Consider the following 25,845-nt stretch of genomic DNA (forward strand, 5'->3'; position numbering starts at 1 on the left):
TTACTTTTTGAGGTCTCTGCTTTAAGTTCGTCTTTTCGCGTTTTCGTGAATGGCACAATAGCACATATTTGTAAATTTTCTGTATTTAAATCTTCACTATCTAAGTTTTCGCAGTCTCTACTCAGTAAATCTGCTACATACAATTCCGTACCTTTTTTATAAGTAACTTTTGGATTATAAGGCAGGATTTGATACATGATTCTTTGCAATCTCGGTGGTGCATCTGTAATTGGCTTTTTAAATATTGTCTCAAGAGGCTTATGGTCAGATTCGATCGTTAAATCTTTGCAACCCCAAATGTAGATGTGAAATTTTTTATATGTAACTAGAATGGCGTTTGCTTCTTTTTCTAATTGGCTATAGCCCTGTTCGATTTTTGTGAACGATTTCGCGCAGTAAGCGATCGGCTTCTGTTTTTGTATTAGTACTCCGCCACATGCACAACTACTGGCATCTACTGACAGCAAAATTGGCGCTTTCGTGTCATAATACCCTAGTACTGGTGGATTCTTTAACAGAGTTTTCAATTTATTGAATGCTTCATTGTGTTGTGTATCCCACACCCACTCAACATCTTTTCGCAATAATTGTCTTAGTGGTTGGGTGATATCTGCCAAACTTTTTATGAATTTCGACACGTATGTTACCATACCCAAGAATCTTTGCAACTCTTTCACGTTTTCCGGTTGCTTAATTTTCGTTATAATTTCTATTTTTTCGGGATCAGGTTTTACCCCTTCAGCGGAGACTATATGTCCCAGAAACTTTACTTCTTGTGTATTGTGCACAAATTACTTTTGTTAAATAAAATAGAACGATTGAGAAGGCACGTGTTTTATTATAGTTCGTGTCTAGAACAATCTTCAATAATAATATGTATATCAAGAGTGTGTACAATAAAAGTGGTGTGCAGTAATATGTATATATAAGAATGTGTATTGTGAATCGATTGTATGTGTGTTCCTGAACCGATGATAGGTTCGTTCCTGACAGTTTTCACTGAGGAAAATAATGTTAATACTGCCCACAATATTTTCCACACCTTCATTAACCCTTATATAATTTACAATTTACATCAATGGATTTCTTACAAAAAAATTGCTGCCGTCAAAATGTAGCAGAACAATGGCACTTCACCTAGCAGATAGTTTTGGGAAGTGTTGGATCTTGAAACAAACCAATTTTCGTTAATTGTTGATGAAACAAGCGGTCAATCAGAAAATCTTGTTTTGGTGGCTAGATATTTCGATCGGTTATCAAACACTTTTCGTGATAGTTTTTTTCACTGTTTAAGCTTAAAAAAAGTTGTTGCAAATGCATGTGCATCTCAAAGAAATTTGACGGAGTTGTCCACTGATGAACACATTCTTGTATTGAAAACTAAATCAAAGCATGAGACTAATTTGTTTTATATTAAGTGCACTTACCACTGTATTTTTGTTCAAGTTATGCGTGCAACTATATCGATAGGTAATGAGAGTTTGTGAAACAATATATCGCCATGCCAAACAAAAAGTGACCCATAAAATTTTTTTACAAAGAATATCGATTTTTTAATTTTTCTCACACAGCACAAAACAAATTGACGAGTTTTAGGAATTTCAAGGCTATTGTGGAAAGTGTTCTTCACACTGCGATGCGACTATATTTTCTATTTTTGTGTCTGGAAGTTAATGGTATTTCAGATATACAACTTTCAAATTCAATATCAGTTGGCTCATTCCATTTCAAAACATCCGGTCCGCGCAGGACATGATTTTGATGAGATTTTAATATGTTGTTCTTTGGTCAAAATAATGAAACACGTATTTATCGGCAATTGAATTCCATAAAATGCAATCGATATTTTATTCACCTATTTTTTTTTAATTGTCAATAACTTTGTCAAAAATTAACCGATTCTCATGATTTTTTCTTTGAAATGTTCGTTATTATATTAACTTTTATATAAATTTATAAACAGTAGAATATAGTTTAAAAAAATGATGTGCAAATATGCCGCCGATTTACTACAAAATCACTGTATTTCTGAAAAATAACAACAAATTAATGTTTTCAATAATAAATGTGGTATTTTTATTAATTTTAAACATTTGGCATTTATCTCGTTGTATGCTGATATGTATTGCATCAATAGCCGTGTTTTTTTTTCACGCACGTATACGTTTACGTTTGCGCGTGAAAAAAAACGCCTATCCTCGCTTAGATAATGCTTAGGAGACCCATCTAGCGGCAGTGGTTAAACAACTACAGCTACAGCACAGGGTGTACCGAAAAGCGGAGACACAACCCTCTGATGGCCATAGGGTATAACATATAACTGAATCAGTTGCGATGAATTGTGGACACAAATAGAATACATAGAATTAGTGTAGAGGGTGAAACAAAGTCACATATTTCAGTTACATCTGAGTATAATGTGTTTAAAGTTTGTCGCTTAGCAGTCCATATAAAGTTTAAGCGTAAACATATATAATAAAAAAAAAAACACAGCTAATATATGGCGAGAAAAAAGTTTAACATTCAAAATTTCATATTCCGGTAACAACGAATTTTGGCTAATGGGTATTTAGCCAAGTTGAAATATATGCTATTTACTCAGCATAGAAAAAGATTAGGCAAACAAAAATAAGCTTTTTTTTTGAAATATTAATTTTTGAAAAAAAGTCATAAATTTTTACTAAATACTAAAAAAAATTTTTTTTAGACTATATGCTATTGCTCATAAATTTAAATAAAATTAAAAGTAATAGCGAACATTTCAAAGAAAAAATCATGAGAATCGGTTAATTTTTAACAAAGCAATTTTATGCTGATACGCATTGGATCAATATATAGGGGAAAAAAATGTTAATATTCAAAAATTCATATCGCGAAAACAACAAATTTTGGCATTTAGCCAAGTTGAAATAAAACTGTTCACTCAATATAGAAAATCTTTAAAAAAAAAAGAATAACCTATATTAATTTTTGTAAAAAGTCATAAATTTTTACTAAATACTAAAAAATTTTTTTTAACTATATGCTATTGTTTATAAATTTACTAGCCTTTACCCGCGGCCCCGGCCGCAACGAGAATTTTAAATATATGGGCTATTCGCGTTAGCCTACTTATCAAGTTATCTGTTCAAAATTTTTTTTTTGTCTAATGCATTTTATTTTTGTAATTGAGTAAAATAAAGAACTAAATGAGTTGATAACCTGATAGCATCCCAAATGATCCCGAAATTATCCAGAAAAAGCTACGAAATGACCCCCACGCTATCGCGGACGGATCCCGAAAACCATCCAGAAATGCCCCGGAAGGGTCTCCAAAAGTTCCCGGAATAGTCCCAAAAAAACCAGAAATGACAACCACACGATTCTAGACGTATCCAGAGAACCACACAGAAATGATCCCTGAATGTGTTCCAAAATGAACCCGAAAAGGTTCCGAAATGACCATGACGGGCTCCTGGGCGGATCTCAAAAACCATCCAGAAAATATCCAGGAAGGGTCCCTAAATTATCCCGACATACTCCAGAAAAAGTTCCGAAATGGCTCCGAGGGGATACATGACGGATCGCGAAAATTATACAGAAATGAACCCGGAAGGGTCCCAAATTGATCCCGAAATAGTCCGGAAATGGCCCAAATGGGATCCCGCACAGATCCAGAAATGATCGCGGAAGGGTTCAAAAACTATCCCGGAAAAGTAACAAAAAATCCCGAAATGGCTCCTACGGCATCGCGGACGGATCCAGAAATGATCTCGGGGACCCTTCCAAATGATCCCAAAATGGTCCCGAAACGACCCTGATGGATCCGGCAAACCATCAAGAAATTATGCCGGAAGGGTCCCCAAATGATCCCGAAATAATACAGAAAAAGTCGCGAAACGACCCCTAGAGGATCCCCAAATGATCCCGTATTAGCCCCGAAAAGGTCCCGTAATAACCCCGACGGGATCCCGAACAAATCCCGAAAACCATCCAGAAATAATGTCGGAAGGGATCCCAAATTATTCCGACAAAGTCCCGCATTGATTCCGACGGGATCCCGAACGGATACCGAAAATCATCCAGAAGTGATGCCGGAAAGGTCCTCAAATGATCACCTGATAGTCCCGAAATTAGCCTTAAGGGGCCCTTTACGGATCAAGTAAACCATCCAGAAACGATCCGGATATAGTCCCGAAGAAGTCCCGAAATGACCCTGACGGGATCTCGAACGCATCCCTAAATGACCCTGACGGAATCCCCAACAGATCCCGAAATCCATCCAGAAATGATCTTGGGAGGACCCCAAATGATCCCGAAAAAGTCCCGCAATGAATCCGACGGGATCCTGAACGGATACCGAAAACTATACAGAAATGATCCCGGAAGGGTCCCAAAATGATCCCGAAATAGTCCCGAAAAAGTCCCGAAATTACCCCGGCGGGATCCCGGACCGATCCCGAAAACCGTCCAGAAATGATCCCGCAAGGGTCTCCATATGAGGTGAAGCTAATTATAAAACCATGTTAATAAGGCAGCAGGCGTAGGAGCGAATGAAAAGTTACATAGAAACATACAGGTAAAGCTAATAAAAGCGTGCTAATGATCACCTAATAGTCCCAAAATGACCCTGACGGCATCCCGGACTGATCCCGAAATCCATCCAGAAATGATCTTGGGAAGGTCCCAAAATTATCCCGAAATAGTCTCCGAAAAGTCCAGAAATTACCCTGCCGGGTTCCCGGACGAATCCTGAAAGCCATCCTTAAATGATCCCGAAAAAGTCCCGAAATGACCCCGACGGGACCCCGAATTGATCCCGAAAACTATCCAGAAATGATGTCGGAAAGGTCCTCAAATTATCTCCTAATAGCTCCGAAAAGACAATGACGGGATCCCGAACGGATCCCGATAACTATCTAGAAATGATACCGAAAGGGCCCGCAAATTATCCCGTATTAGTTGAGTAAAAGTCCCGAAATGACCCCGACGGGATGCCGAACGAATCCCAAAAACCATACAGAAATGATGCCGGAAACCCCCGGACCCCAAATGATCCCGAAAAAGTCCCGCAATTATTCCGACGGGATCCTGAACGGATACCGAAAACCATCCAGAAGTGATGCCGGAAAGGTCCTCAAATGATCACCTAATAGTCCCAAAATGACCCTGACGGCATCCCGGACAGATCCCGAAATCCATCCAGAAATGATCTTGGGAAGGTCCCAAAATGATCCCGAAGTAGTCCCGAAATGACCGTGACGGGATCCCGAAAGCATTCCGAAAACTATCCAGAAATGATGCCGGAAAGGTCCTCAAATGATCCCCTAATAGTCCCGAAATGACCGTGACGGGATCCCGAACGGATCCCGACAACTATCCAGAAATGATGCCGAAAGGGTCCGCAAATGATCCCGTATTAGTCGAGAAAAAGTCCCGAAATGACCTCGACGGGATCCCGGACGAATCCCAAAAGCCATCCAGAAATGATGCCGGTAGGTATCCCAAATGATCCCGAAATAGTCCCGAAATGACCTCGTCGGCATCCCGGACGGATCCCGAAAGTTATCCAAAAATGATGCCGGAAAGGTCCCCAAATGATCCCCTAATAGTCCCGATATTACCCTGATGGGATCCCGGACGGATCCCGAAAACCATGCCGAAAGGGTTCCCAAATGATCCCGTATTAGTCGCGAAAAAGTCCCGAAATGACCCCGACGGGATCCCGGACGGATCCCGAAAACCATCCAGAAATGATGCCGGAAGAGCCCCCAAATGATCCCGAAAAAGTCCCCAAATGATCCCGACGAGATCCTGGACGGATCCCGAAAACCATCCCGAAATGATGCCGGAAGAGCCCCCAAATGATCCCGAAAAAGTCCCCAAATGACCCCGACGAGATCAGAGACGGATCCCGAAAACCATCCAGAAATGATGCCGAAAGGGTTCCCAAATGAACCCGTATTAGTCGCGAAAAAGTCCCGAAATGACCCCGACGGGATCCCGAAATGATGCCGGAAGAGCCCCCAAATGATCCCGAAAAAGTCCCCAAATGACCCCGACGAGATCTCGGACGGATCCCGAAAACCATCCAGAAATGATGCCGGAAGAGCCCGCAAATGATCCCGAAAAAGTCCCCAAATTACTCCGATGAGATCCCGGACGGATCCCGAAAACCATCCAGAAATGATGCCGAAAGGGTCCCCAGATGAACCCGGGTTAGTCGCGAAAAAGTCCCGAAATGACCCCGACGGGATGCCGGACGAATCCCGAAGACCATCCAGAAATGATGCCTAAAGGGACCCAAAATAACCCCGAAAAAGTCCCGTAATGATCCCGGCAACCATCAAGAATTTATCTCTCGAAGGCACGCAAATGATCCCGAAAGTACCCCTACGGGTTCCGGGACGGATCCCGAAAGCCATCCAGAAATGATGCCGGAAGGGTCCCCAAATGATCGCGAAATAATCCCGAAATGATTCCGGAATAGTCCCGAAAATGTCCCAAAATAACCCCGACGGGATCCCGGACGGATCCCGAAAACTATACAGAAATGATCCCGGAAGGGTCCCGAAATGATCCCGAAATAGTCCCGAAAAAGTCCCGAAATTACCCCGGCGGGATCCCGGACCGATCCCGAAAACCGTCCAGAAATGATCCCGCAAGGGTCTCCATATGAGGTGAAGCTAATTATAAAACCATGTTAATAAGGCAGCAGACGTAGGAGCGAATGAAAAGTTACATAGAAACATACAGGTAAAGCTAATAAAAGCGTGCTAATAAAAACAATTGAAGGATGGCGGATGGCGGGAGTAAAAGGAGAGGACCACTGATCGTTCCTCCAAAATTGTCTAGATCTCGATCTGTATGTGCCAGATACCAAAAACTATTGATTTAGGTGAAAATTTATATTGAGTTATAAAAATTTATAGATTTTACACCAGAGTGGGTGATAAAGGGGGAGGGGGCGGAGGGTGTCACTGCTTAATTTGTAAGCCCTCGACTTATTTGACCCCTTGAGTCTGTGATATTGGTGAAGGCCAGTATACGTAAAGTTATAATGTGTAAAAATTATTAAAAAGTAATTGCTCGAAGAGGTCGTGGGACCCCCACCCCTCTTTTCATGTTCGAAAAAAATTTCGCTAGTAGACTACTGTCTGTGTCCCAAATTTCATCAAAATCCGTGTAGCCATTCTGGCGTGATTCAGTCGCAAAGACAAAAAAATATAATAATTAAATTATAACTGTTCCTAGGGGGCGGGGACCACGCCCCTTTTGAAAAATATATAGCTAGTAGATCCTTCTAGACTATTGGCTATATGTGTGCAAAATTTCATCCAAATCGGTCCTGCCGTTCTTGCGTGATTGAGTCACAAAGACAAACGTCTGGACAAACATCCAAACATATTCACATCCAAACTTTGCCATTTATAATATAATAAATTTATATAAAAGTAAATATAATAACGAAAATTTCAAAGAAAAAATCATGAGAATCGGTTAATTTTTGACAAATTTATTGACAGTTGAAAAAATAGGTGAATAAAATATCGATTGCATTTTATGGAATTCAATTGCCGATAAATCCGAAAAAAATTTTTTTATGAGGCAAAAAAAAAAACACGTGTTTCATTATTTAGACCGAAGACCAACATATTAAAATTTATCAATGCCCCCGGCGGGTTAGGGGGGGGGGGGGGATCCCGAAAGCCATCCAGAAATGATGCCGGAAGGGTCCCCAAATGATCGCGAAATAATCCCGAAATGATTCCGGAATAGTCCCGAAAATGTCCCAAAATAACCCCGACGGGATCCCGGACGGATCCCGAAAACTATACAGAAATGATCCCGGAAGGGTCCCGAAATGATCCCGAAATAGTCCCGAAAAAGTCCCGAAATTACCCCGGCGGGATCCCGGACCGATCCCGAAAACCGTCCAGAAATGATCCCGCAAGGGTCTCCATATGAGGTGAAGCTAATTATAAAACCATGTTAATAAGGCAGCAGACGTAGGAGCGAATGAAAAGTTACATAGAAACATACAGGTAAAGCTAATAAAAGCGTGCTAATAAAAACAATTGAAGGATGGCGGATGGCGGGAGTAAAAGGAGAGGACCACTGATCGTTCCTCCAAAATTGTCTAGATCTCGATCTGTATGTGCCAGATACCAAAAACTATTGATTTAGGTGAAAATTTATATTGAGTTATAAAAATTTATAGATTTTACACCAGAGTGGGTGATAAAGGGGGAGGGGGCGGAGGGTGTCACTGCTTAATTTGTAAGCCCTCGACTTATTTGACCCCTTGAGTCTGTGATATTGGTGAAGGCCAGTATACGTAAAGTTATAATGTGTAAAAATTATTAAAAAGTAATTGCTCGAAGAGGTCGTGGGACCCCCACCCCTCTTTTCATGTTCGAAAAAAATTTCGCTAGTAGACTACTGTCTGTGTCCCAAATTTCATCAAAATCCGTGTAGCCATTCTGGCGTGATTCAGTCGCAAAGACAAAAAAATATAATAATTAAATTATAACTGTTCCTAGGGGGCGGGGACCACGCCCCTTTTGAAAAATATATAGCTAGTAGATCCTTCTAGACTATTGGCTATATGTGTGCAAAATTTCATCCAAATCGGTCCTGCCGTTCTTGCGTGATTGAGTCACAAAGACAAACGTCTGGACAAACATCCAAACATATTCACATCCAAACTTTGCCATTTATAATATAATAAATTTATATAAAAGTAAATATAATAACGAAAATTTCAAAGAAAAAATCATGAGAATCGGTTAATTTTTGACAAATTTATTGACAGTTGAAAAAATAGGTGAATAAAATATCGATTGCATTTTATGGAATTCAATTGCCGATAAATCCGAAAAAAATTTTTTTATGAGGCAAAAAAAAAAACACGTGTTTCATTATTTAGACCGAAGACCAACATATTAAAATTTATCAATGCCCCCGGCGGGTTAGGGGGGGGGGGGGGGGACAGAATATACCCGCGGTAGGTATGCCTGTCGTAAGAGGCGACTAAAATACCAGATTCAATGGTAGGGCTAGCTAGCCCTTAATGGTGTTGTGTTACCGGAGCGTACCGGATCTGTATCCGGCAAAGGACCATCACATCGATAACACTCCCCAAAGCCTTCGAGAAGCAACCAAATCGCTACAACAACAACAACAAAATTTCATCAAAATCAAAAATCATGTTATGCGCGGACTGGGTGTCTTGAAATGTAATGAGCCAGTTACAAAATTAAAAGTTTCTATATATTTCCGGCCACACTAAAGAGTTCAGTCAGAAAAAGTTCGTATGCTGATATTATTTCATCAATATTTTAACGAATTTGGTGAAATTCCCCTTATTTGAAAGCTTCTGCTAACGTTCGAATCGCTAAACTATTGAATAAATCACTCCAATATTCTGTATTGTAAAATGGTCTTTATTAGACTGCTTTGGGAGTAGTACAATTATACTTCACTTCGCAACTGATAGCGTGTTTAAATCCCTGACTACTCAGCTTGCGCTGCTTTTATACTCTCTGTTGCTTCAAAAAAAAATTTTTTTTTCAATTAAATAAATAAAAAAATGTTGTCTTTAGCTTTACCCTTAAAGTACTTATATTTAGAATATGATATGAAAAAGGTTACATTAAAAACTTAAGCGCATGTGTCGGCTTTTCTTTGCCATCTATATATATAAAAAGAAGTGTACATTTTGATTGTCACTCCATAACTCGAGAACGGCTCGACAGATTGCCATGAAATTTTTAGGAAAGATACAAGAAGGAGAGATGATGGTTAGTTGATTTTGAAATCCCAAATAGGTTTAGCCATGTATATATAAAAATCAAATTCTGTGTGTGTGTGTGTTCGTTATGGAAACGTATTACCCACACATCAATCATCACCAAATTTTGGTTATGGGTTCCTTCGATCAACGGGAAGGTTTTAGGCTAAACATAATTTCGATATATAAAAGGGGCGTGGCACCTCCCATACAAATGGAATCTTTGGTACTGCATACCTTTGAAGTATACATGCCAGAACATTGAAATTCAATGAGGAGTGATATGAGGTCAATCCCTAACACCACAAAGAAAATGCGGAATTTGGAGAAAGGGGGCGTGGCTCCTCCCATACAAATGGAATATATTATACTGAATATATCTGGATGTCGTAATGGTAGGATAATTAAAATTGGTAAGGAGTTATGTGACGTTAAGTCCTAAAACCTCCAGTAAAATGTGGAATGGGGAAAAACTATGGCTGCCGTACAAACTTAAGTTATTTTAACACCTAAAGTTTGACTGCATTGTTGAGTTTAGCTGTTATGCCTTTTGGACGTTTAGTAATCTGCCGCTGTTAAAAAAATTGTTTAGCTTCAGTCTATCTACATCTTCTATAAAAATCAAATTCTGTGTGTGTGTTCCCTATGAAAACGTGTTTGCTATACTTCGATCATCACCAAATTTTGGCTCGAGGTTCCTTCGATCAAGACGAAAGTTTTTCATATTTCAGAATTAAGAATTTTAAATTTAAATGTTTTTGTTTTTTGGCTATGCGAAAGAACTATCTTGCCAGTCCCAGAGGGTGGTATGTATTTTGTTCCAGTCCCATTCCGAATCTCAGTCCCAGTCCCACTCCGAGTCTCTGTCTCAGTCCCAGTCCTGGTCCTAATCCCGGTCCCAGTCCGTCTCTGGTATACTTCCCGGAAAAAAGCATCGTAAATACTAATATAGGCTAATTTATATACGAAATTTCAGGCAAATCGAATAGGACGTATGTAAATAGGTATGTGGGTATTATTAATTCTTGTCTTTATTTCGGCTTCGCATGTATATTTATCAGTTTTGCCAGGTTGATGCGATTAAATCGAATATCACAATGAACTTTAGAGCTCTCAGCAACAGCTTTCATTTGATATCCATAATACACACACATTCTAGGGGTATCCGGTCCATGTTTTGGCCTATATCTCGAGACCCTAGTCACTCAGCGGTGTAAAATTTACTGTGTATTATAGCACACACCAACAGCTTCAATTTGATACCCATAATATAAAAACACATTCTAGGTGTATCCGGGTCCATGTTTTGACCTATATCTCGAGAGCGTGGTCACCCAGCGGTGTAAAACTTACACTGTACTAAAGCATACATCAACAGCTTCAATTTGATACCCATAACGTAAAAACACATTCTAGGTGTATCCGGGTCCACGTTTTGGGCTATATCTCGAGACTCTAGCCTCTCAGTTGTATGAAAATTATCCTGTACTATAGCACTCATCAACAGTTTTCATTTGATATCCATATTGTATAAACAAATTCTAGGGGTACCCGGGTCCACGTTTTGGGCTATATCTCGAGACCCAAGCCTCCCAATTGAATGAAAATATCCTGTACTATAGCACACATCAACAGTTTTCATTTGATATCCATATTGTATAAACACATTCTAGGGGTACCCGGGTCCACGTTTTGGGCTATATCTCGAGACCCTAGCCTCCCAGTTGTATGAAAATTATCCTGTACTATAGCACTCATCAACAGATTTCATTTGATATCCATATTGTATAAACACATTCTAGGGGTACCCGGGTCCACGTTTTGGGCTATATCTCAAGACCCTAGCCTCCCAGTTGTATGAAAATTATCCTGTACTATAGCACTCATCAACAGTTTTCATTTGATATCCATATTGTATAAACACATTCTAGGGGTACCCGGGTCCACGTTTTGGGCTATATCTCGTGACCCTAGCCTCCCAGTTGTATGAAAATTATCCTGTACTATAGCACTCATCAACAGCTTTTATTTGATATCCATATTGTATAAACACATTCTAGGGGTACCCGGGTCCACGTTTTGGGCTATATCTCGAGACCATAGCCTCCCAGTTGTATGAAAATTATCCTGTACTATAGCACTTATCAACAGTTTTCATTTGATATCCATATTGTATAAACACATTCTCTGGGTACCCGGGTCCACGTTTTGGGCTATATCTCGAGACCCTAGCCTCCCAGTTGTATGAAAATTATCCTGTACTATAGCACCCATCAACATCTTAAATTTGATATCCATATTGTACAAACACACTCTAGGGGTACCCGGGTCCACGTTTTGATCTCAAGACCCTAGACGCGTAGCGAAAAAAAGGTAGACGTTGGGCGATTCTCAGACCTACCCAATATACTCCCAAAATCTCATGAGAATCGGTTCAGCCGTTTCGGAGGAGTTAAGCCTCTAAAACCGTGACAGAAGAATTTTATATATTAGAACAAGTAAGGAAGGTTAAGTTCGGGTGTAACCGAAAATTACATACTCAGTTGAGAGCTATGGTGGCAACATAAGGGAAAATAACCATGTAGGAAAATGAACCGAGGGTAACCCTGGAATATGTATGTATGACATGTGTATCAAATGAAAGGTATTAAAGAGTATTTTAAGAGGGAGTGGGCCATAGTTCTATAGGTGGACGCCATTTAGGGATATCGCCATAAAGGTGGATCGGGGTTGGCTCTAGAATTTGTTTGTACGATATGGGTATCAAATGAAAGGTGTTAATGAGTATTTTAAAAGGGAGTGATCCTTATTTCCCTAGGTGGACGCCGTTTCGAGATATCGCCATAAAGGTGGACCAGGGGTGACCCTAGAATTTGTTTGTACGATATGGGTATCAAATGAAAGGGTTAATGAACATTTTAAAAGGGAGTGGTGGTAGTTGTATAGGTGGTCGCCTTTTCGAGATATCGGCATAAAGGTGGACCAGGGGTGACTCTAGAATGCGTTTGTACAATATGGGTATCAAACGAAAGGTATTAAAGAGTATTTTAAAAGGGAGTGGACCTTAGTTCTATAGGTGGTCGCCTTTTCGAAATATCGCCACAAAGGTGGACCAGGGGTGACTCTGGAATGTGTTTGAGTATTTTGAAAGGGCGTGGGGCTTAGTTCTATAGGTGGACGCCTTTTAGAGATATCGCCATAAAGGTGGATCAGGGGTGACTCTAGAATGTGTTTGTACGATATGGGTATCAAATTAAAGGTATTAATGAGGGTTTTAAAAGGGAGTGGTGGTAGTTGTATAGGTGGTCGCCTTTTCGAGATATCGGCATAAAGGTGGACCAGGGGTGACTCTAGAATGCGTTTGTACAATATGGGTATCAAACGAAAGGTATTAATGAGTATTTTAAAAGGGAGTGGACCTTAGTTCTATAGGTGGTCGCCTTTTCGAAATATCGCCATAAAGGTGGACCAGGGGTGACTCTAGAATGTGTTTGTACGATATGGGTATCAAATGAAAGGTGTTAATGAGTATTTTGAAAGGGCGTGGGGCTTAGTTCTATAGGTGGACACCTTTTCGAGATATCGCCATAAAGGTGGACCAGGAGTGACTCTAGAATGTGTTTGTACGATATGGATATCAAATTAAAGGTATTAATGAGGCTTTTAAAAGGGAGTGGTGGTATTTGTATATGTGAAGGCGTTTTCCAGATATCGATCAAAATGTGGACCAGGGTGACCCAGAACATCATCTGTTGGATACCGCTAATTTATTTATATATATAATACCACGAACAGTATTCCTGCCAAGATTTCAAGGGTTTTTTATTTCGCCCTGCAGAACTTTATCATTTCATTCTACTTAATATACATATGTATAAGGTGTCACACCCATTTTACAAAGTTTTTTTCTAAAGTTATATTTTGCGTCAATAAACTAATCCAAATACCATGTTTCATCCCTTTTTTCGTATTTGGTATAGAATTATGGCATTTTTTCGTTTTTCGTAATTTTCGATATCGAAAAAGTGGGGGTGGTCATAGTCCGATTTCGGCCATTTTTTATACCAATACAAAGTGAGTTCAGATAAGTACGTGAACTGAGTTTAGTAAAGATATATCGATTTTTGCTCAAGTTATCGTGTTAACGGCCGAGCGGAAGGACAGACGGTCGACTGTGTATAAAAACTGGGCGTGGCTTCAACCGATTTCGCCATTTTCACAGAAATAAGTTATCGTCCCAGAATCTAAGCCCCTATCAAATTTCACAAGAATTGGTAAATTTTTGTTCGACTTATGGCATTAAAAGTATCCTAGACAGATTAAATGAAAAAGGGCGGAGCCACGCCCATTTTGAAATTTTCTTTTATTTTTGCATTTTGTTTCACCATATCATTACTGGAGTTGAATGTTGACATAATTTACTTATATACTGTAAAGATATTAAATTTTTTGTTAAAATTTGACTTAAAATTTTTTTTTTTTAAAGTGGGCGTGATCGTTCTCCGATTTTGCAAATTTTTATTAAGCATACATATAGTAATAGGAGTAACGTTCCTGCCAAATTTCATCATGATATCTTCAACGACTGTGGCGGCCTCCGTGGTGTGATGGTAGCGTGCTCCGCCTACCTCACAGTATGCCCAGGGTTCACACCCCGGGCAAAGCAACATCAAAATTTTAGAAATAAGGTTTTTCAATTAGAAGAAAATTTTTCTAAGCGGGGTCGCCCCTCGGCAGTGTTTGGCAAGCGCTCCGGATGTATTTCTGCGATGAAAAGCTCTCAGTGAAAACTCATCTACCTTGCAGAGGCCGTTCGGAGTCGGCTTAAAACATGTAGGTCCCGTCCGGCCAATTTGTAGGGAAAAGCAAGAGGAGCACGACGCAAATTGGGAGAGAAGCTCGGCCTTAGATCTATTCGGAGGTTATCGCGCCTTACATTTATTTTTTTTTTTTTTTATCTTCAACGACTGCCAAATTACAGCTTGTAAAACTTTTAAATTACCTTCTTTTAAAAGTGGGCGGTGCCACGCCCATTGTCCAAAATTTTACTAATTTTCTATTCTGCGCCATAAGTTCAACTCACCTACCACGTTTCATCGCTTTATTCGTCTTTGGTAATGAATTATCGCACTTTTTCGGTTTTTCGAAATTTTCGATATCGAAAAAGTGGGCGTGGTTATAGTCCGATATTGTTCATTTTAAATAGCGATCTGAGATGAGTGCTCAGGAATCTACAAAACAAATTTCATCAAGATACCTCAAAATTTACTCAATTTATCGTGTTAACGGACAGACGGACGGACGGACGGACATGGCTCAATAAAATTTTTTTTCGATCCTGATGATTTTGATATATGGAAGTCTATATCTATCTCGATTCCTTTATACCTGTACAACCAACCGTTATCCAATCAAAGTTAATATACTCTGTGAGCTCTGCTCAACTGAGTATAAAAAGAAAGCCTAAAATGTGTGTTAGTTGGTCGCCGGTGTTTGAAGAGATGCGTCGGTCGATTTTGTTCAAACTTTCACGCAAGTTGCGTAAACCTCACGCGGTGGTTACTACAAGTACAGGGTCTCGAGATATAAGCCAAAACGTGGGCCAGTGAATGCATAGACAGTGTTTATACAATATGGATATCAAATGAAAGCTGTTGATGAGTGCTTTGGTACAGAGTAATATATTATCCAGAGACGACTGAGACTGGGATTAGGACTAGGACTGAGACTCGGAGTGGGACTGGGACTGTAATAAAATACATACCACCCTCTGGGACAGGCAATAAGGGATGCAGAAGAATGAGAAGGAATTGAGGGAAGAGAAAAGAGAGAAGGAGATTGAGAAAGAGATAGAATGAGACGAAGATGGAGATAGATGAAGCGAAAAAGACGGAGGGAGGAGTGAATAAAAGGATTAGGAAAACTTGAAGAGGGTGGAGGGTAAAGTCAGACGGAAAAAGCTTATTAAAATGTATGCAGATAGGCCAAATTTAGGGCAGGACAACGTCTGCCGGGTGTTCTAGTATATACATACTAGCAAACCCGTCAGACGTTGTTCTGCCCTAAATTTGGTATATCTACATAAATTTTAATAAGCTTTTTCCGTCTGACTCTACCCTCCACCCTCTTCACGTTTTCCTAATCCTTTTATTCACTCCTCCCTCCGTCTTTTTCGCTTCATCTATCTCCATCTTCGTCTCATTCTATCTCTTTCCCAATCTCCTTCTCTCTTTTCTCTTCCCTCAATTCCTTCTCATTCTTCTGCATCCCTTATTGCCTATCCCAGAGGGTGGTATGTATTTTATTACAGTCCCAGTCCCACTCCGAGTCTCAGGCCCAGTCCTAGTCCCAATCCCAGTCTCAGTCCGTCTCTGGATAATATATTACTCTGTACCAAAGCACTCATCAACAGCTTTCATTTGTTATCCATATTCTATAAACACATTCTAGGGGTACACGCGTCCACGTTTTCGCTTATATCTCGAGACCCTAGTTACCCGCGGGTACGAAAAATACCCCGTATAAAAGTACTCATAAACAGCTTCCATTTGATACCCATATTGTACAAACATATACCAGGATTACCCAGGTCCACGTTTTGATCTCAAGACCCTAGCCAGAACGGGATAAAAATTATCCTATGTCTGTCTCCTGGCTCTAAGCTACCCGTCCACCAATTTTCAGCCAAATATGTTGATCCGTTCCTTCCTCTTCAATCACTCTTTATCTATTAAAAAAAGCGCATCAAAATCCTTTGCGTATTTTTAAAGGTTTATGCATTCAAAGGGACATAGGGACAGAAAAAGCGACTTTGTTTTATACTATTTAGTGATTTACATCCATACATACCTATAAACCTACGCCCGAAGTTAAATAACGCAGCGAATGCTATATATGCACGTATGTATGTGTCGCATCAAGGCTCACTCAAAAGCAATTAGCGCGGACAGTTCACAGCGGATAAACACACATACGCATTTTTTGATAAAAATGTTACTTTTGTTTAAACAATTTGGCTGATATAAGAAAGGAATCAAGTATTTTTTTTGATGCAGATCGAAGGTAAATGTTTCAAAGTTTTACTGAAAAGTAGAATTTTTTAAATCTATCCATCCGTTTATGAGTTATAGCTGTGTAAACAAAAATTTTATGATTTTTTACTACATTTTGGCAATTTGCCATGCCCCTATAATATATATCTTCAAATTATATTAACTGTACCATCTCACGTAGCTAAGCTTTCAAATGCAAAAAACCGTTTTAAAATCGGAGCATTCTGTGTGAAGTTATGTGCATACATGGCATTTACCGACTTTATTTTATAAGATTTATAGATATAGATTAAAGAAAAAAGTCATTGTACATAATTTAGAATACTAAGTACCTTAACCGAAGGAATATTTTTATTGAAAGTAAGGCGGGAATATTTTTGAAAAGCGAAAACTTGACCAGGGCTCACCGTAGATCTGATATAAACGCTTTGTGCCAAATTATTCCCGTTGGAGAGCAGAACCCCAGAAACTTTAATAATAACATTGTTAATAATAACTAATTTCTCGTACCTAGTCAAATGGAATTTCAACCATTACTACACAGTTCAAACTTTTAAGACTTTTCAATGGTAAATCTGAGGACTGTGGCTAGATTCAATCAATGTGAGTTTTGAAATGTACATTTTTCCCTAAAACAAATTATATGGAAAAAAGTGTACATTTCAAAACTCGCACTTTCTGAATGTAGGCCAGAGATGGGAAAATTGAAGCCTGAGGGTGCACTGGTAAAGGGAAGAGTAAAGAATTAAATAAAAAAAAAAAAAAAATTGAAGCACCCAGCTATTGGAAACAATTTTTTTTACTTTTAGACTGATTTTATAGAAAAATTGATACAAACGAGCTCTGGAGAAATTTTATTTAAAAATAAGATTTTTATGTAAATAAAACAGAACAATCTAATTCTCTAAGGTTTTTCGTTAAAATAATTATTTATATAAGGCTTTTTGTCAAAATGAAAGTGTGTGTGACTTTGTACTTTACCACAACCTGAAATTAATGATTTTGAAATATGAAATGAAATGAATTCGACATATTCGTGAATTGCCGAATTGTTTGTAAGCCAATTTGGTTCATTTCTTTGAGATTTGGTCCTTTTTTTTTAATGAATTTTGGTCCCAAATGAAAACATGGTGTGGCAACCGTGATCGCGAGAGCGGAAATAGAGGCAGTCTCGCGTTTATCATACACCACTCAGGCGGACATCAGGAGTGAGATGTTGGGGGATCAAATAGAAGAAACAACGTTCTGCACAATAAACCGAGACGCCCCCACTCGTATGGTGGGAAGCTGTCACAGTTCGCCAGACCTGACCGCCTGCCTATACTTATTTCGCTCTAGCGAACCGCCGACTTCATCGTCACCGAAAACCGCACTTTCATAAACTTTAAGAAAATAATCCCGACTGATGATCGCCAAGGGCAGCGTGCTTTCCGCAAGGTCATTGAATCGGCCTCGGACCGTTTTATTCCCGCCGGAAGAATTCCCGAAATTTGGCCTCATTTTCCGGCGGAGACCGCAAATTTAGCTAGAGAACCTGACCTTATAAGACAGCTCGATCCCGGTGACCCCCAAGTAAGGGATAACACGGGACGAAGGATGAACACAAGCGGGCGAAATGGGAGGAGCATTTAAGGGATTATACCCTCTCTGCCGGTGTTAGCAATCTTTGGTCCACCGTAAAGTCGCTATCGAATTCGTCTAAGCACAATGACAAAATTTGCATCGCCTTTGACGATAAAGTGCTGTCGGATGCGAAAAAATGCGCGAGCGCTTTTTGCCGACAATATATAATTCATTCTACGGTTGACAAAGTTAGACGGCGGGCCAACAGACGCGCACATAAACATAAATACAGCGCGTCCATAATTGCCATCACCGCCAAAGACGTTGAGGATGCCATCGGTCATGCTAAACCATCTAAAGCAGTGGGCCCAGATGGCATAGCCATGTCGATGCTCAACAACCTAGGTAAAGAGGGATTCATATATTTAGCACATGTCTTCAACCTGTTCCTTTCCACCTTTTTCAATGGAAAATAGCCAAGGTGGTCCCGCTACTAAAGCCTGTGAAACCAGCTAATATAGGAGATTATTATCGCCCGATATCTCTCCTATCGCCAGTAGCCCAGACACTTGAAGCCATTCTGCTAAAGCAAATTTGCAACTAGCCAATCATCAGCATGGCTTCAGAAAACTACATAGCACAACCACCGCGCTAAATGCCATTAGTACTCAGATAAATTGCGGTTTAAATCAAAACTCCCACCATAGGACAGTACTCGTTGCGTTAGACCTGTCAAAAGCTTTTGATACGGTCCACCATGGCACGTTACTGCAAGATCTGCAAGGATCTATCCTTCTCCCAAGTCTTAAAAGGTGGACCGCAAATTATCTGTCTGGTCGGCAGGCATCGGTGCAATTTAGAAACGAAACATCAAAACCAAGGAGAATTAAACAGGGGGTGCCACAGGGTGGTGTCCTATCCCCACTTTTGTTTAATTTCTACATATCCAAGCTACCTTCACCGCCGGAAGGAGTCACAATCGTTTCCTACGGCGATGACTGCACAATAATGGCCACAGGCCCAGGCCCAAAGATCGATGCGCTATGCAATAAAATAAACGGCTACCTCCCTGATCTCTCCAGTTTTTTCGCCTCGCGAAACCTGGCATTATCACCGACTAAATCTTCCGCGACCTTATTTACAACATGGACGTCCCAAATGTCGACCATTTTAAACATCCACGTCGATGGCACTACGCTACCGACTGTCCTACACCCCAAAATCTTGCGTGTGACGCTCGACCAGGATCTAAATTTTGGTGAGCATGCAGCCGCAATTGTACCGAAAATATAGATCCGCAATAAAATCCTCAAATCTCTTGCTGGCAGTACTTGGGGTAAAGATAAAGAAACGCTCTTTACCACTTACAAAGCAATTGGCCAGCCGATTGCATGCTACGCGTCCCCGATATGGTCGCTAAGCCTAAAGGCTACTCACTGGAAGAAGCTACAGGCCTGCCAAAATAGCGCCCTGAAAACCGCCACGGGTTGTCTTCTTATGTCCCCAGAACACCATCTATATAATAACGCGAGAATACTCCCCATTAGGGAGAGAAATGAAATTCTAACTCAGAAACCTGGGCATCCCAACAGACATCTGATTGATGAGCCTACACCGCACATGAGCTTAAGGAGTCATCTCCGTAAGCATTATGAGGAAATACGGCACCTGAGAACTCAGCCGTATGAAGCTAAAAAACAGGTGTCGGACCTCTATGTCAGAAATTGCGCGGTGAATTATGTACTCAAAGAACAATACCCAAAACTAGCAGAGGAAAAACGCACTCTCCCTAGTGAAACGCGAGTCACTCTAGCTCAACTTCGATCTGGGTACTCTAACAGGTTAAACTCTTACCTATCCATATGTCCTGCTTGAAATGTGTCCCCACATGACACCAACCATCTTTTTGACTGTATTGTGGAACCAACGCCTCTAACACTCCTCTAATTATGGTCCACCCCTGTTGAAACAGCAAGTGATCGGTCGCATCTATTGGATGGGGCGAAACACTGCTGCAATAACAACAACTGTAAACGCCGCACGGTGAGGTATTTGACCAATCTAGCTGGCCAAAATTAAAACAGCAGTTATTTCTGTTCAAAAAGTGGTTGTCTCACGTCATTGTTATGAAAGGAAATATTTGACAGTAAATTCACAGTGTTCCGCACATAATTACTATGGATCGGGCCCCCGGTTTGGGATGGGTATCAAACGAAAAGTGTTTTAATCTATTGACGTTTTTAAGAAGGGTTGCCACCTCGCCTTCTTTTTTATATTTCTTTGTATATCCACTACTATCTCGAAAACGGCTTAAACGATTTGAATCAAATTTAGTACATCGATATAGTATAAAATTTTAGGACTTTTCACCTAGGTGTTGCCACTTACGATGTTTTCACAAGGTTGCCACTTTTTGCCAATAAAGGTATCAGTCTCTTACAAAATTTATAACCACTCAAAAAATCGCGGGTATGTGCAGCCGTTTTTGTTATTAAACTTTGAAACAAACACAAACTAATCCTCCTGTTCCAATGAAACGTGATCCAGATACGGGTAGAGATTTAACATGCAAATGCAACAACAACGTGAAACATATGGATCAATTTGTTGTTGTATTTGCATGTTAAATTTCTATCAGTATCTGGATCACGTTTCATTGGAACGTAACATATATAGATATATCTTTTTGTTTGCAAGGTTTTTAAAAAATGTAATATTGAAAAGTAGTAGTATTACAAGTAGAATAAATCAGTTAAAACATGCGATATAAAAAATCTAACATATGAATTAAAAACAAATTTACCTGTCCTAAAAGAAAATGTAACTAGATTTGATTAAGGCTAAACAAGTGAACAAGTATTTAGGGTATATTGCTTTTTAATCCAAAAACTGCACACAATTTTTATACAACTTTAGATGTGCGTGGTTAGCTCCGTTTACGCTGCAGATGGGTTTTTGGGGTATGTATACTATTCAGTGGACATCTAGGAACGCCAGGGAGTATATTAAAAAAAATTGGAATATTTTCGAAAATTGACTTTTGGCCAGCTAGGTTGATCAAATACCCCACCGTGCGCCGTTGAGTCTTGAGGAAGCACAGCTTGCTCCCTTATATTTTCCGATTTTGCTGCTTTACCTACTGTTGCATCGAGCCCTTTTTTATAAGCTTTTATTTACTTTCACTTGGCTTTTGTTTGTAATCAAATCTTGCAAGTTAAATTTGATACACTTCCCGGTGTCCGATTGAGCTGAAATTTTGTACACATGTATAACTCCGATGACAATGCAATATTACTTTGCGATAATTCGATAAATTTATCGATAACAGAGTTATCGGTAAAGATTTGTGTTCACAAGGGAATAAAAGCCTAAGTCCTTTGTTTAGAGGGATGGTGAATAACCTTCAGCGGCTCAAGAACGAGGTAACTTCGCTTGGTTTGTGTATACAACGAAAGTAGAATGTTGCATACTTTCTGCGCACTTGATTTTGTTTTACAGATTTAACCCACAGAGCAGAGATCTGCAATGAGTAGTTGTAAACTGAACGCGACATAGGCAAAGTCACAATAAAATATGATTTTAAGTTAGTTAGCACTGTTTGACACAATTTTGTATGTGCTCTCTGTGAAGAATGCTTCAACTAACTTATTCACATTTTATTTCGATTAGGAATATGCCCCAATATATTTGCATCATGATATAAAAAATCGTGTACTCATACTCAGTCAGGGTTATTTAAACGTAGCGATTCGTATCAGTAATTTGGTTCAGAGTCTTTTTCATCCTGACACCGCGTTAGCGTTGAACGCGAAAGATCTGACAACCGAAGTGCTGATATCCGAAGTGAAGCCACTTTTGGCAAACATATACGATATGTTTTCTCGAAAATCTGTATATTCATATGTATGTATGTATGTATTTAACGTTTTGTTGTTGCAAGAACACGTGAACATGTGTATGCACATACATATATACAAATTCATTTGAATGAGTTGAACAAAGCATGGGACGCATTCCAAAAGCACAACTACTGGCGAAGTTGATTAGTGATAACTTCTTGGAACGCACAGTTGCAACTTTACGATAAATTAGTGAGCATAATAATTTTCCACTCTATTCACTCAACGTTTGTATCGATTGATGTCAACAACACAACTCAACGTATCGTTTCAAAAGCACAATTTCTTTCACTCAGCTGATAACAATGATCAGATTGGTGTTAATAATATAATACACTCAGACATTAACAAAACAGGAGGTCTTCCAAAAGAACTAGAAATATTTGTGCTAAAGTTATGTTGAGATCTAGCGTTGACGTTACTAAGGGACATGTAAATGGAGCAATAGGTCACATCACTAAAATTATATGGCCATATTACAGACGTGCTCAACTATACCATAACGATATACCATCAGTTCGTGTAGACTTTGGTAACGATGGCGTTCACATAATACATCTTAAATCAGTTCAATTTCCTTCTAAATTTAATCACGGCACAGCTGAAAGAAGAATGCTCCCGATTGTCTTGTCCTGGGCTTCAACTATGCACAAAATGCAGGGAACTACTGTAGATCATGCGGTTATTTATCTAGGCTGCAAATTATCGAATCGAAAACCTTGACTGTTCAAAGTTGATTTCGAAGAAACCTTGTAATGTTGATGCATTAAAAGAAATGGATAGGATGAGAAATGTTACAAATAACTAAGTAAAGATTACATAACTAATTTAAACAATATTTTACCCTACTAAAAATTAAAACAAAATTAATATTTAAATTTAATTTAAGAAAAAAGCTTTTCTAAGCACAAGCTTTTATTACTTGTTAATTAAACGAACTAAAGGGTAAAAAATAAAATTAAAGAAAAAAAACTGTTTTAAAAATAAGCTTTTATTATTGGTTAATAAAATTACCTAAAAAGTAAAAAAGAAATTGACTGTAAAGAAATATAACACTTCATAAGTTCATTGTAACCTTTAACGATAATTAAGCTTCTTCGTCTGCGACAAAAAACTCCATATTGTACATAAGTATATATTTTTAACACTAAAACTTTACACCTAAATTATTAAATCTTACAGCTTATATCACAGTCCTAATTGTTCCAATAAAAGCGCGTTACATTATGATAGCAAGAAAAGGAGGTCCTAAATGTTCTTAATTATACCATCAAAATTTAACACGCTTTTTATTAGAACAATTAGGACTGTGATATATAGAGAGATTGTAAGATTTAATAATTTAGGTGTAAAGTTTTAATGTTAAAAATATATAATTATGTACAATATGGATCTTTTTTGTCGCAGACGAAGAAGCCTAATTATCGTTAAAGGTTACAATGAACTTACAGTCTTTTTTTTTTATTTTTTAGTTAATTTTATTAACCAATAATAAAAGCTTATTTTTAAAAAAGTTTTTTTTCTCTCATTTTATTCTTCTTGATGTAGCTCTGCTGACTTTGCACTAGCAAAGACTGAAACAATGCCTGGAATTGTTCCTGATCCCTCTTGCATAAAACGAGTGTTCCTAACAAACTCGTCGCCAATATTGTAAATTCAAATTACAAATTTAATATTTTATTCTACAATCCTAAAAAGAAAATTAGATTACCTGCAAAGTATATATGTATACAGTTGTAACGCTTCAATCATTCATCCTCAACAGGATGCGGATCGGGTACGTTCCGGTAACAAGCACAATTAACCATCCGACCATCTTGGAAACGATTTGGTATAAGGAACTTGGGGTCGCCAAAGCCTCGGCTGTTAAAGAAACAGAATTCGCCACGGGTAGGTGAAGTTGAGAATTGCGCTATATATTGCGCTGGCAACCCCTTTAAAAGGTTGCGCTACACAACCCCTTGTATCAATTTGATATTTTAGTCGTCTCTTACGACAGGCATACCTGCCGCGTGTATATTCTAAGGCCCTTAACTCGCAGCTGGTGAGAGTGCACAGCTCATCCTTCTCGATTGCGACACCTTTGCGAGATGAAAATTCGGCTCATTCAAGCTAGAAGGTAAACAACATGAAACCAGTAAACCGAGTGCCAAACTCGATTTTCTGAGGGTGCTCGGCTTGGACGAGGTTCTGTGATATATGTACATTATTACGATGTAGAACGTTAAATGCTTGGCTGTCCATACTCGTTCGGAAAGTTCAGTACAAAAAATCCCAATTTTTTTATACTCAGCGTGCTTTGCACACAGAAGTATATTTAATTTTGATTGGATAACGGTTTGTTGTACAGGTATAAAGGAATCGAGATAGATATAGACTTCCATATCAAAATCATCAGTATTGAAAAAAAATTTGATTGAGCCATGTCCATCCGTCCGTCCGTCCGACCCTCAACACTAGAGTAAATATTGAGATATCTTTAACAAATTTGGTACACGAGCTTAGGTGGACCTAGAATAGATTGGTATTAAAAACGAGCGAAATCGGATGATAACCACGTCCACTTTTTATATACATATATAACATTTTAGAAAACACAAAAAAACTGAGTAAATAATACACCTAGAATGTTGAAATTTGACATGTGGACTGATATTGAGACTCTTGATAAAAATTTGAAAATGGGCGTGGCACCGCCCACTTGTGATAAAATAAATTTTACAAATATTATTAATCATAACTCAAAAATCGTTAAACCTATCGTAACAAAATTCGGCAGAGAGGTTACCTTTACTATAAGGAATGCTTTGAAGAAAAATTAACAAAATCGGTTAAGGACCACGCCCACTTTTATATAAAAGATTTTTGAAAGGGTCGTGGACGAATAAAATAAGCTGTATCTTTGCAAAAAAAAGCTTTATATCAATGGTATTTCATTTCCCAAGTGGATTTATAACAATAAATAGGAAAAACTTCAAATTTAAAAAAATGGGCGTGGCACCGCTCTTTTATGACTAAGCAATTTTCTATGTTTCGGGAGCCATAACTCGAAGAAAAATTAACGGATCGTAATAAAATTGGGTACAAAAATTTTCCCTATAGCAGAAAATATTTCTAGTAAAAATGGACGGGATCGGTTAAAGACCACGGCAACTTAGATATAAAAGAAGTTTAAAAGAGTCTTAGACTAGAATAATAAGCTATAACTTAAAAAAAAATAGTTTTAAATCAATGATATTTCACTTATCAAGTTTTATTGTAAGAAGAAATGGGGAGACAGTTTTTTTTTTAAATGGGCGGTGCCACGTGTTATGTAGAAAAGTAATTTATCTGAAATGAAATGTACAATTGAAGCTCACGCTGAGTATATAATGTTCGGTTACACCCGAACTTAGACACCTTTACTTGTTATTTTTGCCGTAAGAAGGTCGTATTTACTTAGCTGTGTGCTATATTCTACCACTGTCTAAAGCCTAGGGCTCTGTGAGTGTCTTAGGTGACGTTAAACTGCCATACATAAATTAGTGTACCTTTGATCGCAATGAGCTGTTGAGAAAAT

The 25,845-nt window shown here is 38.8% G+C and overlaps 1 protein-coding gene across 2 annotated transcripts in view; it reads left to right on the plus strand.

Annotated features, from left to right (window-relative positions):
• The window catches only part of LOC137243903 (uncharacterized), a 63,976-nt gene that overhangs the window by 25,079 nt on the left and 13,052 nt on the right, over nucleotides 1-25,845 (plus strand). The window lies entirely within an intron of this gene.

Source organism: Eurosta solidaginis, chromosome 3 (assembly GCF_040869045.1).
Source record: "Eurosta solidaginis isolate ZX-2024a chromosome 3, ASM4086904v1, whole genome shotgun sequence".
Lineage (NCBI taxonomy): Eukaryota > Metazoa > Arthropoda > Insecta > Diptera > Tephritidae > Eurosta > Eurosta solidaginis.